Source organism: Microtus pennsylvanicus, chromosome 12 (genome assembly GCF_037038515.1).
Source record: "Microtus pennsylvanicus isolate mMicPen1 chromosome 12, mMicPen1.hap1, whole genome shotgun sequence".
Classification (NCBI taxonomy): domain Eukaryota; kingdom Metazoa; phylum Chordata; class Mammalia; order Rodentia; family Cricetidae; genus Microtus; species Microtus pennsylvanicus.
Genome location: NC_134590.1, coordinates 37,015,821 through 37,029,989, shown reverse-complemented (window position 1 = coordinate 37,029,989; position 14,169 = coordinate 37,015,821).

The window sequence follows — 14,169 nt, the reverse complement described above, 5'->3', positions numbered from 1 at the left end:
TGAGGCCAACCTAGGAAACCTAGCAAGACGCTGTGCCAATACAGAGAGTTAAAAAAAAGTGCAGATGGCTGTGGGTTATAGCTTAGTGGTCTTACTGAGTAGTCCTTGGCAGGCAATTCTCTGCAAAAACGCTTAGGTGAGGATGGAAACATCCCGTTGACGCTAATACACAGCTACTAGTCACAGACACAAGGCCACTAACTATCTGAAGTAAGGCGAGTGAGAATGAGAAGTGTAAGGTCAAAGTTCGTTTAGTTTCTATCTGGTTCAGCTAAATGAGGTTAGTGGCTGCCATATTGGACAGAACGATTAGGGAAAAGCACGGGCACGTTTGAGAACACTTGAGTTCACCAAAAAGCGTTCTTAAAGATGAATCCCTTTAAGTGAAAAAAATCTACACCCTCTCTAAGTATTAGCATGCTACATATTGCTTTGTGTATTTATTGTACTTCCCTCCAGCACATCTCCCCTGCCTATTATTTTGTTTGTAAATAACAATATACAAATGATATCTAAAAATCTAGACAATGGGTCTTTTCAAGTCATGGTGATTTTAGGTGCCAAAAAGGACAAAGATGACGATGATGATGATGAAGATGATTTTGAGTCAGGGTCTCTTTCTGTAACCCTTGCTGTCCTGCAGCTCGCTATATAGACCAGAGTGACCTTGATTCAAGATTCACAGAGACTGCCTGCCTCTGCCTTTGAGTAGTAGGATTAAAGGCATGCATCACCATGCCCTGGTCAACTTAAAGACTTTTAAGGAAGTATAGGTAACACAGGTGAATGAGATTATGCCAATTTTTTTTTTTAAGTAGATGGAAGGAGTCTTGGGTAAATCTGACTACCCACCCCCACTCCACCCTCACCTCTGCTCAGGAAAACTTGCTTTATACTGCAAGGCCTGCAAACAAACTTCTGTTGCTCAGTGTTCCGCCCTCCCTGACTCCACCCTGTGGCAGCTCTGTCGGCTAGGCTCCAGCATTCACAGTTCCTACCTAGGAGTTCTTCTTCCTCCAGATCTCCACCCTTTTCAGTCCGCACCAGAAGCATCCTGCTGGAATTGCGTTCTTGAAATCCTTGTCAATCTGTGGAATCCGAGCCATCAGAGTCTCCCACACAGCTTCCCTGAACGACAACATTTCTCTGCTGGCTTCGGCTGCAAAGGTTGATTGGCTCTGAGTCACACCTTAATCTTTTCAGCAAACAGTTTTCTAACCACATAGCTTTCTGCTCTCCCAACAGGATATCTGGACAGTCTGAAATTTTCCCAGAACTTCAAGTGCGTAATCCCTTTTTCCTTAACAGCTCATTCCTTAATTTGTCATTTTTGCCCCAGGATTTCCTATAAAGGCCAAAGAAAACCCAGGGGGCACCTTCCTTTCTTTACTTCTCTTTCCTCTCACACAGTGTGCTTTCCATCCAGTACAGGAAAATTTCACAGCTTTCTGCCATTTTGTAAGAAGAATTGATTTTCCTCTGGTACCCAAAAGCATGTCCATCATTTCCTTCTAAGACTTCTCCAAGAACCTTCAAAAGCCCATCTTTCTGCCCACCATCTCTCCAAGGCTCTTTCTATCACAAACTTCAACATTCTCTGTGTGTATACTCTTTGTGCAATAACCAAATTAACTTCCATTTTTAAAGGAGACAGGGTTATAGAAGTTCCCCACTTTCCAATGTTAAAAATCTGTGTTAATGCCTTAGAGTATCTGTAACAAAATGGCACAAATTGTTTGACTTAACATCAGCCGTTGCTTATCACACAGATCTAAAGGGTTATAGTCATTCTGAAGCCTGGAGGAGAGGATCCTTGTTTCTTCCAGCCTCTAGTATCCTCAGGCATCCTTTAACTTGGTCTGTTTCTTCTCCCCTTATGAGGACACCAGTCATATAGTGCTAAATGCCAACCCTACTCCAATATGACCTTATGTTAACCAATTAAGTCTGTAATGAGTCTATTTCAAATAAAGTCACATTCGGAGGTACTAGATGTTAGAAATTCATGATATCTTAGTGGGGGCACAATTCAGTTTGTAACTAGATAGATAGACAGACAGACAGACAGACAGACAGGTCTTTGGAAGTGTATACCGAAGGGCACAGTTCAAACTTAAAAGTACATGTAGCCAACACCTAGACCAAGACACAGAACACGAACAATACCCCAAAGCATCCTCAGGCCCTCTTCCAGTACTGCCACTGACCCTCGCCAATAAATGCTTCGTGAGTGGCTTAGTCCGAGTAGCTCTATTTCTACACAGGGCAGTTTTTCTTTTAGTTATATTTTCAACCACAACATTCACACGTTTGAAGAACACCACTTGGTAGTTTTTAGTATGATCTTAAATTTGTGCAAGCATCACCATAATCTAATTCCAGAACATTTTCACCATCCAAAAAGAAACCGTGCCCCATTATCTTCCTTCCAGTCACTCCCCACGCAAATCCTGGTGATCACTAACCTACTTTCCCATTTGCCCATTCTGAACATCTGGATCACACATCTGGACACATACTCCACACAACCTCCTGCTTCTGTCTTCCTTCAGTTTCCGTGTCTCACGATTCATCAGTTCCTCATTTCTTATGACGGAATAATACTGCTATGCACAAATGTGTCACCTTATATCTATTCTTCGGTAAATAGATACTTTTGTTGGTTAGTTTTCTAGTTACTATAATGTTACTATGTACATTTGCACATAAATTATTGTGTGGGCATATGTTTTCATTCCTCTGGCTATATATTAGTATTCTTTTGTAGCCTAATCATTAAATACAGTTCAAGACTTAGTGCAAATGTCAATTCATTGATTTTTAAATTAAAAGTCATCCAATCCCCAGTGACTAGAGAGATCGCTCAATGATTCAGAACACTGGCTCTTCTTGCAGAGGACTTGGGTTTGATTCTCAGCACCCATGTGGCAACTCACAACTGCCTGCCACTCCAGTTCCAGGGATTCTAATGTCCTTTTCTGGCCTCTGAAGGCATCAAGCGTGCACATAGTGCACAGACACACATCCAGGCAAAACACTCATGCACACAAATGGATCTTTTCAAAAAAGAGGAGACCAAAGCTCTGCTATACCAGTAAAGTAATTTTGACTCTTGGGAGAACTGTAGCCTTCTTGTTTTTGATACACATAATCATTTTCTGTGCATCCTTCCAACTGACAAGTGATTGATTGCTTTCCATATCAGTGTTATTGCAGAAGCAATATTTTGCTTTTGTTTTCAAACAGCATTATATAAAGTCACAATATGATGACACCTGCTTAAAAATGGAATATTTAGGAAAACTGCTGATTTCAGGGACATTGGTGGCCTGGGGGTATTGAGAAACAAAGCACAAACTCATCATTGTTCCCTATTGAGGACATCAAAGAAGAACAGTGAAAGCAAAATCCCCAGGGATCTGTTCTATCTGCTCTAAGAATCTGGCAGCAATGACTGGGATATGGTATAGTATGCCTCTCTCCCTCTCTCCTCCATCCCTCATCCCTCCATTTCTCCCTCATCCCTATTTCTCCTAACATTTTAAGAGGAATGAATGAATGAGTAGATGGATAGACAGACATGTGGCAAATAACAATCAAAAGATAATAAATGATATACGTGTGCAGATCAGCCCAGTGCTTTTGAAGATCCTCTATCTTTCTCTCAGTGTATTCATATGGTCATTTTGGGGATGACTTCTATTATAACCATTGTGCATCTCTGTGTACCTCTACACGAGACATTGTGTCCCTTTCTTTTAACATCTGATGTGCGCAGATCCCATTGTTTGCATCGGTCCCTCACTCATTTTCGCGTCACTCACTGAAGCATTTGTAAGGTTAATCCACATATACACATTTTGGTTTATTCGCCGTTACGACTCTGTCCGGCAGAAACAGTGTATGACATTTTTTCTCTGTGCTGGCAACAAGATGGGTACCATGTGTCTCTTTCCTCCGTGAACAGCCCAGTTATGATCATCCTCACCCACGACTGGCCTTCCTGGAACAAACTCTGTAGACCAGACTGGCCTCAAACTCAGAGATCCACCTGCCTCTGCCTCCTGAGTGCTGAAATTTAAGGCCTGTGACAAATCCACCCAGCTGTGTTTTGACATTTCAAAGCAGTGGTAGACCATCGTTCTAAGTGATGAGGCAGGTTTTGACCAGTAATACGCTAATAGTCATCATTGTTTTCTGTCCTAACTAACTCTTAGCCTTGTCAGGTGTATTAATTTTGCTATTTGAATGAATATAAGATGATACACTGTCAATCACCGATAGTCACCACCACCATAAAAGTAACATAGTAGCGTAAGCAACACCCATTTAGTATCTTTCATTGGTCTTGTGTATAATGAATAGTTCTACCGGTCTAGTTGGACCAGGCTCTGCTGGTTGCGCTTGGATTTGCTCATCACAGAGATCTGGCTCGTTGGTTAAGATGGCTTCATGATTCATCTCTGTTCTATGGGGGTCTCATCCTTCAATTGCCTAATACACGCTGATCTTCATGGTCAAGGCAGAGGAGCAAGAGGAAGAGCAGAAACATGTCTGCCTGCAACTAGTTTGCTATTGTAAGGTTAAGGACGGATGAGACAGAGTCATTGAAGACGGGCCCTACTCAGGAGTATAGCCATGGGAAGGCATGAGACTTGAGGTCATCAGTACACTCAGTTTACTGGAATGAGTTTAGTCTGTGTTTCCTTGGTTGGTATGGAAGTTTTAACACTTCTGCATATGTATTTATTGGCCACTTGTGTTTCATTTTCCAAAATGACTCTTTGTATCTTTTGTCTATTTGTACACTGACTTTAGTTTTTCACACTTTGGCTACTAACATATAACATATTATAATCATATAACATACTGATTTTTGTATACGATGGAAACAGGAGTCTGCAGACAGCAATCATGGTGCCTAAGCCACACTCTCCCATTGCCCAATAATCTGCCTTCCTGGCTGTATCTGTCATGAATTGAGCTCCTGTAATCACGTTGTTGTGATAATTTGTTTGTGCTTGCCTGAAGATCAGAGGGCAGAGCTAGGCCCTAGTTAATCATAGAGGTCTGGAGATCTCTACAGACAGACAGGAAGTGATATGGCTGGGCAGAGAGAGGAATATAAGGCACCAGGAGACAGGAGCTCAGCCCTTTTTTGGCTGATAAATTGACTAGGTAAGAAGTGGGTGTGACTCGCTCCTTTATCTCTCTGATCTTTTATCATTTACCCCAATATCTGGCTCAGGGTTTTTTATTATTAAGCCCAATCAGAATTCGTTCAGCTTTAAAGTCTCTATGTCTGGTGTGGGACACAGTTAACTCCCTGTTGCCTGAAGATCAAGATGTAGAACTCTCAGCTACTTCTTCAGTACCATGTCTGCCTGCATGGCACTGTGCTCCCTGCCATGATGACAATGGACTAAGCCTCTGAAACTTTAAGCATGCCCAGATTAAATGCTTTCTTTTCTAAGAGTTGTTGTGGTCATGGTGTCTCTTCACAGCAATAGAACACTGACCAAGACAGTTGCCTTTCAAAGGCTCACCAAGGCATATTGTAATTAGCTCATGTTTATTAACCATCAGTTAAACAGTTGCCATTTGCAACTGATCCTGCATGCTACCTAGTCTAATTGCACCATTGTCTTTGGGGGGCATACGGCTCTCTTTCTTTCTTTCTTTCTTTCTTTCTTTCTTTCTTTCTTTCCTTTCTTCCTTCTTTCCTACTCTTCATTCCTCTCTTCTTTCTTTCTTTCTTTCTTTCCTTCTTTCCTTCTTTCCTTTATCCTGAATATCAAGTAAAGGGCCTCATATCTACTAGGAAAGGTTCTACCATTGGGCTACTCTCTTAGCCTAAGGAATGCACATCCTTCACAAGAGAGCAGTCTCTGCACCCCGCCTGGGCAGCACACTAGAACTGATCCTGTTGTCAGGGACCCAGGTGAGCCTGGCCCGAGGGCGTAAGAGCAATAAAGCTGACCTTGCCTCCTCCCCCACCTGCCACTTGGTGCAAGAGCTGGCTCCGGAGTCACCGAGAGCGAGAGAACTAGCCCTGTCCCTCACCAACTACAGCACACAGGACAGCAACCCTGTACCCCATCTGGGCAGCACAGTGGAACTGACCCTGTGGTCAGGGGAGATGAGCCAGCCATGAGGGCGTCAGAGCAGGAGAACTCCCCTCCCCCACTGCGCCCTCTACAGCAATAGGGAGGAAGGGCCTGCACCTCTCCCAGGCAGAACCGTAGAGCTGGTGCGGTGGTGTGGGTGTGCGTGAGCTGGATCTGAGGACCTGAGAGCAGGAGAATTGGCCCTGCTCCTTGCTGCAGGGTACATTGGGTGAGCTAACCTAGGCAGCGCTGGAGAGCCTGCCTGGGCAATGACGATGGGGGGAAAGCTGGCGTACTGATCAGTCCAGCTGCCACCCAGACCCAGAACCAGGGCTATGGATTGGCCCACCCCAACATCCACCTCATCTATGAACTTTTGGAGCATGTGGAAGCGACAAGCCTAGGGATCCAAACATGGATCTCCATGACACAGGACAACAGGATGGCCAAGAGGCGCTCCAGTGAGAGCCCATTCTAGGTGGTGTAACAGAGACCAAAGGCCTTGAGCCAGACCAATGAATGACTCAGGGCAATCAACACTTGCAAGTAAAGATGAATGGACTAAAGGGTAAACTGTGACTCAGTGGGCCACACTACAGCTTCCACAACAAGATTCTTCCTCCTCCTCCTCCTCCTCCTCCTCCTCCTCCTCCTCCCCCTCCTCCTCTTCTTCTCCTTCTCCTCCTCCTTCTTTTCTCCTCCTCCTCCTTCTTACCTTCCTTCTTCTTCTCTTCTTTTTGGTTTTTGGTTTTGCTTTTAAATTTTGTTTTCTTTTGGGGGCGTTACAAGGGTAAAGGACAGATGCAATGGGATGGAATGAAAAGTGGAATTGAAAGGCATAATGTAAAATCTACTAATAATGAAAGTTAATATATATATATATAATATAAGCCCAAATAACAATAACAATGTCAAATTCATCATACTTCTTACCTCTTTCTCATTCCGACAGAAAGTGCAAAGCAAGTAGCAGCGCTTAATGCAAATTGCCTGGTAGTTCATGTGGGGGAAGGGATGACTCCAGAAGGCTGGCAGGCAATTGAGCTTAAAATATAGGTGTTTACGTATAATGACAATATTTGGACCACAGAAGTTTCTTTAACTATGCTCTGGTTGGTGGATGTCTCTCTGTGTTGTCTGCTGACTTGTTTGTTGGCCAGGCCTTGCTGGTTTCGGTGAGGGAAAGAGGCATTGCCCTCACTGCTCTTGGCACTGACCCCCGTCTATTATCTCATTTTATCCTCACAGCAACCTGGTCAAGTCGGGAACGGGCGGTTTCCTACTCTTACCTTACACTTCTGTTAATTGTTATGATTTGAACATACCCCTACTTTTGGGGCCACTTAAGCTGTAAATATGTATTTCTCTCTTCTGAACCTTATGTTTCTATTGCTGAGATTAAAAAACAAACAAACCAAAGAACAGTAATAAAGACAACATAAAATACAGCCCGAGCCCTTTGAGTGCAAACCTAAGTTCAGCCATTGTCATCTGAAAGCTGCCCCTTCCTCACGCCCTTTCAGAGGATAATCCACATATAACCTGAGTCTCTGTTCCATCAAGTATTGGTTCTGGAGGACTAGACAGGACGTATAACAGGCAGAGTAGCTTCCAGAGGAATAATGAGCCCTGAGTGGGGGCCACAGAGGTCAGCTTAGTGACCACAGGCCTAGCTAGCCTAGCATCTACTTTCAACTTCTACATATACATGTACAGATGCGTACATGCGCGCGCGCACACACACACACCACAGAGCCATGAACTCTCACATCTGATCACTTTCCCTATCCTCCTCCTTGACCAATAAATCCCAGAAGCGCTCTGTCATCTTCTAGACAAATACCCATTCCTTTGCTTGGGCAGAAGGCCCTGCCTTGCTTTGCTCCTATCCACCTTTCCAACCTCACTGTTAACCATTTTCAAGAGTCATAACTGCACTTGGGCCATTTCGTACCTTCTCTTCATGCAGAGCCTCTAGATTTTTCACTGTCTAGTATGTCTTTATTTTTCCCTTCACCTAGTTAAATACCACCCAAGTTCCACCTAGCTTCACATTTTACCTCAATCACATTACTTACCTGGAAAGGCTTCTACAACCTCTTAGCACTCACTAGTTACACATTTCCCACTTACGTGTGTGATGGTTTGGTTAGTGACCAACCCAACAGAACAGACAGAGGGCACTTTATTCCTCACCAGGTCACCAGTACCTGGGTTGGTCCCCAACACAGGTGGGTGCTCAATGCCAGTTCTCTCTCTTATTTTTCCTACCAAGAAAGATACATACATGACTTAGGACTGAATACCCCCAATCATTGGCCCTACCCACAGTTTATAAAACCCCGCCTGGAATTCCAGTCTAAGTGCTGTGACAAGGTAGATGGTAGTGGGTTGCAGACATTGTCATGCTGTTGCCGAATCACCCGGTGCCACCTGACACCGCTCTGCATCCTGGTGAGAGGTATCTCCAGTTACCATCTTTATGTGCTGGCTTCTGCCTAGTTTGGTATAATGACCACAGAGTTAGCATGCCCGACACTCCTTCTTATGGCATAGCCTTCAACGTCTAAAAGAGAGAAGAGGAAATGGGGATTCTAAGGGAGCCAAGAACCCATTTCAGAGATGACAGCCTCTGAGAAGAGAGACAGTAGAGACAGACAATAAGCTAACTGATAATGGGAGAGGATTTCAGCATACAGGGGCCATACAGGGTGTCCCACAGGTGGACGAATATTAGAGTGACGCATGCTTGTGATCTCAGAACTGAAGAGGATGAGCCTGGGGCATCATGAGTTTGAGGCCGACCGGGACTGTGCACCTAGTTCCAGGCAACATCAAGACCCTGACCAAAAGACAAAAAAAAAACTAGGACACATTAGATACTCTACCACCAAGTTACCCTTGGCTGCAAGTTTCCATTTAATTCTGAAACAGGAGGTGACTAGTGTTTGAGATCTGTCTGAAACCAAAGCAATGGACTGGCAATGTCTGTTTGAATGACCTCTCAGAATGATGGTCTATTTCCAAGATAAACTGTTCTTGTCATCTGTCCCTGCCAGCACGAGAAAGTCGCATGACATTTTATTTCCCAAACATGATGTCTCGAAGAAAGCCTTGTACACATGGTTCTAGTCCTAGATAGACTTAAATACACCACACCCTAATTTGAGACACGGGATGCTTTTCGAGTTGCCACCTTGCACTTAGAATCTCGAAACACTCTCATAGGACAGCCTCAGTGTGTGGGCTGTGAACTAGGGTAACGGCTGATCCTAAAATGGTGCAGAATGCATTCCAGCACCCACCCGATGCTGAAATCCCAAACACGACTCAGGGATAGAAAGGGAAGGTGCCTGATCCTGGATGGGCCTCCCTTTCAAAACAACAGACTGCCCAGTCTGAGGAGGAGCTATGTCACTCTCTTCCTGACTTGGGAAAGGTAGGACGGTGTGTCTCAATGTCTGCCAGATGCTGAGTGTCTGTTTTTCCTTTAAACTCCCATTCTAAATATATACAGTCTTTCAAAAATCTAACATTCAAGCAGTACCGTTCGTACCTCTAATGCTACAGGAGTTTCTGGGCCTGATATTTATAGCTATATTGTAAAATGGTTGGTAAGATTATCTCCAGACCCTAAGCCAATACATCCCTTTCCGTCCTCAATTATTGATGAGAGACCCCTGGGAGCACTAATAGAGTGTAATCGATAATAAGGGAAAATGCTGAGCTACTGGATGTTCTCTGTTCAAAATACATGAGCCACCGAGTCACAGTTGCCCTCGGCAATTTCCTGCAGTTTAGTGCCTGGTTGAGGCTTCTCAATGTTACTCGTAAGAATAAACCTGTGCACCCAGAAAAGTATGTGCAGTACTTGAGGTTTAGCACAAAACTAAGTCCCCATCAAAATCTGTGTAGACCTAGAAAGGCAATGAATTCCTTCTAAATAAAAATAAATAAAAGGAATGATAACTTTAACTCATTTATTATCTAACAGACGCCTGTTCAGAATCCGATGGATCTATGTTTGGACCTAATCAAACAGTAAGTGAATAAGAGCATTACTTATTTATATACTCATTTTCTGTGGTAAATTATAATATAACCCATTTCATTCAGATTAAAAATGACTTCCCAGGGGCTTGGGAAGAAGCAAATAATGTAGTTGTCATAAAGCCAAAAGTATTATGACTGGGGAGTCAGATGAATATTCTTCAGTTATCTTGTTACAACAGAAACGGAAACAAAGTTTGTACCTATTTTTTTAAATTGTTGTTATTGAGCTATATCTCTTTCTTCGCTCCCTTCCTTTCCTCCCCACTCCCTTCTACCCTCTCCCAAGGTCCCCATGCTCCCAATTTACTCAGGAGAGCTTGTTTTTTCTACTTCCCATGTAAATTAGATCCATGTATGTCTCTCTTAGTGTCCTCATTGTTGTCTAAGTTCTCTGGGGTTGTGAATTGTAGGCTGTTTTTTTTTTTTTTTTTTTTTTGCTTTATGTCTAAAAGTTACTTATGAGTGAGTACATGTGATATTTGTCTTTCTGGTTCCGGGTTACCTCACTCAATATGATGTTTTCTAGATCCATCCATTTGCCTGTATCTATTTTCAAATGCTAAAATCATAAGGAAACTTTTTACAGCTACAAATACTGATTTAATTAATATATTCCAATCTAGATACAGTGGGGACCTTTGATTGTACTGTGCTAGCCACATTAAAACTGGAACTTTTCCAATGGATAATCATGAACTGGATTCCAGAAAAATAGTTTTAAACAACCCTTTGCGTTTGCATTTGAGTTTTGATAATTTCACTGCAGCAGGTGACACATCGCATGTCCAATGCAGCCAGTATCTGTGGATCGGCTACTGCTAGGTAATCATTTTACACTGGCGCAAACATTCCACACCGTGTCTAGACATCTATCTGCCTATTCAACCGGAACCTGGGGCTTCTTGGGACTCATCTCAGATCCTGGACTCTCTGCTTACTCCTGGATGAATCACTGCCAATCCCCAGAGGCACTTCCCAGTTTCTCAGATGGGATGAAGATCTGCCAGCTCGTCCATCGCCTGCTCGCTACAGCTCCTAGTGGAGGACACGAATATCCCTGGGGATTCTGATGAGGTCTGAACAGAGGATGTCCAAGTTCTCACAGGAAAAACGCATGTCAGTGATGTAAGATATTTATTATGATGTAACTAGACATCTTTGTGAACGGTTGCAAACAAGGGAAGATGTGTAAATGCTTGAGTCAAGGTCAAATATTCAGTGTAATCATGATCTCTGTGACTGTAAGAGTGATGCATTTTTGGTTAGGAACATATCAAATAATTAAAATGAAAAACTCATACTTTAACGTCTGCACACAAAACATCCAGACTACCTCTCTGGTTGATTGCTTATCCCCTTTCCTTCCGTAAGCATACTTACAATTACCCATTGGTGGTCTAACATTATGGTCATTTAATTAAAGAATTAATATAGTATTCATAGCGGATTTTCTTATCTATGAGAAATGCATCAAAGCCCCCGTGAGAAAACTTCTGTAGTGATTCACAAGGATGGAAGCTCACATAACTTGAACTCCTCATCAGCTTTCACTTTCTTCTCTATCTCCCAGTCAAGCTGAACACACACACACGCACACACACACACACACACATGCACACCATTCTGTACAGTCTGGCCTCTGGGATTTGTTTGGGATCACACTCTCCATCTTCAAGGCTTTCCGTATCTGTGTGTTTGAATTGTATGGCACCAAAGGGTTATGGTAGCTTGGAGCAACACAGTTAGAAGCCAATTCTGAACCTTCTGCTAGGCCACTAAAGCAGTTTCATCACCCAGAAAAATAATAATAAAGGTTCTTACCTCCTGAGATTAGTTGTGAAAACTAAATGCCTTAAAGGTGTGAGCTGAACCCACCCTGCAACTACCCAGGCCCAGAACCAGGGTTATCAGTTGACACACCCCAACAACCACCCCGTCTGTGATCTGCTGGAGCACATGAAGGGGTTGGTTCTGCAGACAAGTTGCAGGATCTCCATGACACAGGGCAACAACAGGATATCCAAGAGGAGCCCAGTAAGGGTCCAATATCAATAGTGTAGCAGAAACTAGAGGCCGCGAACCAGATCAATGATTCTTTGAAATGAACACTGGCACATAAGAATGTATGTATAAAAGGGTTTATTGTATGACTCACTATGCCACACTACCGCTTCTATGATGAGATTTTTCCTTTTTTTCTTTCCTAAATTTTATTTTATTTTATTTTGTGTGTCAGGGAGATTGTGGGTTGCAAGGGCAGAGGACAGATATGAAGAGATGGCAAAATGAATGGGATTGAAACGCATGATTTGAAAGACACAAAGAATAAATAAAATAAAATTTAAACAAGCAAACAAAAAACCCCACAAGTGTTGTGGTATATTATCTTCACTATGTAAAGATGTGCTACATTTGTTTATGCTGCAGAATACTACTTTAACTGTGTAAAGGTGTGTTCCTTTCGTTTATGCTGCATTTGCTTAATGATGTAAGGACATGTGTTAAATTATGCAAAGACGTGTTGCTTCTGTTCACCACCTGATTGGTCTAATAAAGAGCGGAACGGTCAATAGCTAGGCAGGAGAAAGGATAGGAGGGGCAGGTAGGCAGAGAGAGGAGAACGGGGAGAAATCTAGGTTGGGAAAAGAGAAAGAAGAATGAGAGAAGAAGGAGAGAACGAGGGACAACACCGGGGCCAGAAGTCAGGCAGACATAGAGAAACAGAGAAAGTAAGATATACGGAAGTGGGAAAGGTAATAAGCTCCAAGGCAAAAGGTAAAGAGAAACAGGTTAATTTAAGTTAAAGGCGCTATCCAGAAACATGCCTAAACTAGACTGAGCATTCAAAACCTCTCGGTGTCAAGATTCGGGAGCCGGGTGATGGCCCAAAAGAAAAGGACTGTTACACACATCTGTGACATACACAGTTCATACACATGTATGAGAAAAATATCTGTATCTGACTCATAGAGCCTGGTGGGGAAAGGCTGTGCTTCTTACCAATTTTATCAACTCCAAATACACATCCATTTTTCCACATTTGATGTTCTTTAAGTTCAGAATGCTTCATAAAATCAGTGGTACCAAAAAACTACTCTTAGGTGACGGTTACATGGGAGTCATTTGAGAGCCTCCCCATCACACTTTCTGATGGAGTGTCAGGGTCAAAGACCATCCACTTCTGTGCAATATCTACTCAGAGAATAGCTGAGGACAGGGACAAGTCACCTCCAAACCCTGTTTCAAAATCAAACAACCAACCGACAAGAATAAAATAAGATCCCCTTCCAGTTCTGTTAATTCTGGCATCTTTGGGCAAACTGCTAAACTTCTCCAACTCACTGCCCAGTTCTTAAATTGCGAGTAATAATGGCTTCTACCTTGTAAAGTTGTGTTACCATTGAATTATTTAATGAATGGAAGGGGCTAGAACAAGCACATGCTAAATACTACTTAACAACTAATAATAATAACAACTTAATAAGATCCCCCCCCCGTGTGTGTGTGTGTGTGTGTGTGTGTGCATGCACGTGTGTTGCTAGGAGTCAAACTCAGGGATATGTGCAAGTCAAGAGAGTCTCTATCACTAAGCTATTCCCCCAAGCTGTTAATTATAAATAATTTTCATTCTTATTGTATTTGTGTTATAAAGGTTTTGAAAGGGTGATGGAATTATTCCCATTTAGAGACTAGGAACCTGAGGTGGGGATGGGGAGGGGTGGAGGCGGTGTGGTGTTTGACATTAACACCTGCAATTGAAGGGACAACTGGAAATGGACCCAACATGCATGCTCTCTGAGTCCTTAAGAAGGGTCACCCTCCTGACAAATAGTCTATCTAATTCATTGGGGTAAGAGCTTTTCCTCTTACCCTAAGGACATGGTCAGCCAAGGGAATGGACAAAGTTATCATGATCCAGTCCCACTGTGCTGACCTTTGTGGAGCTCAGGCAATTCTTTAAAAGGACCAGAAATTGCAGAGTTGAGTAAGAAGGGACCTGTAAACAGGC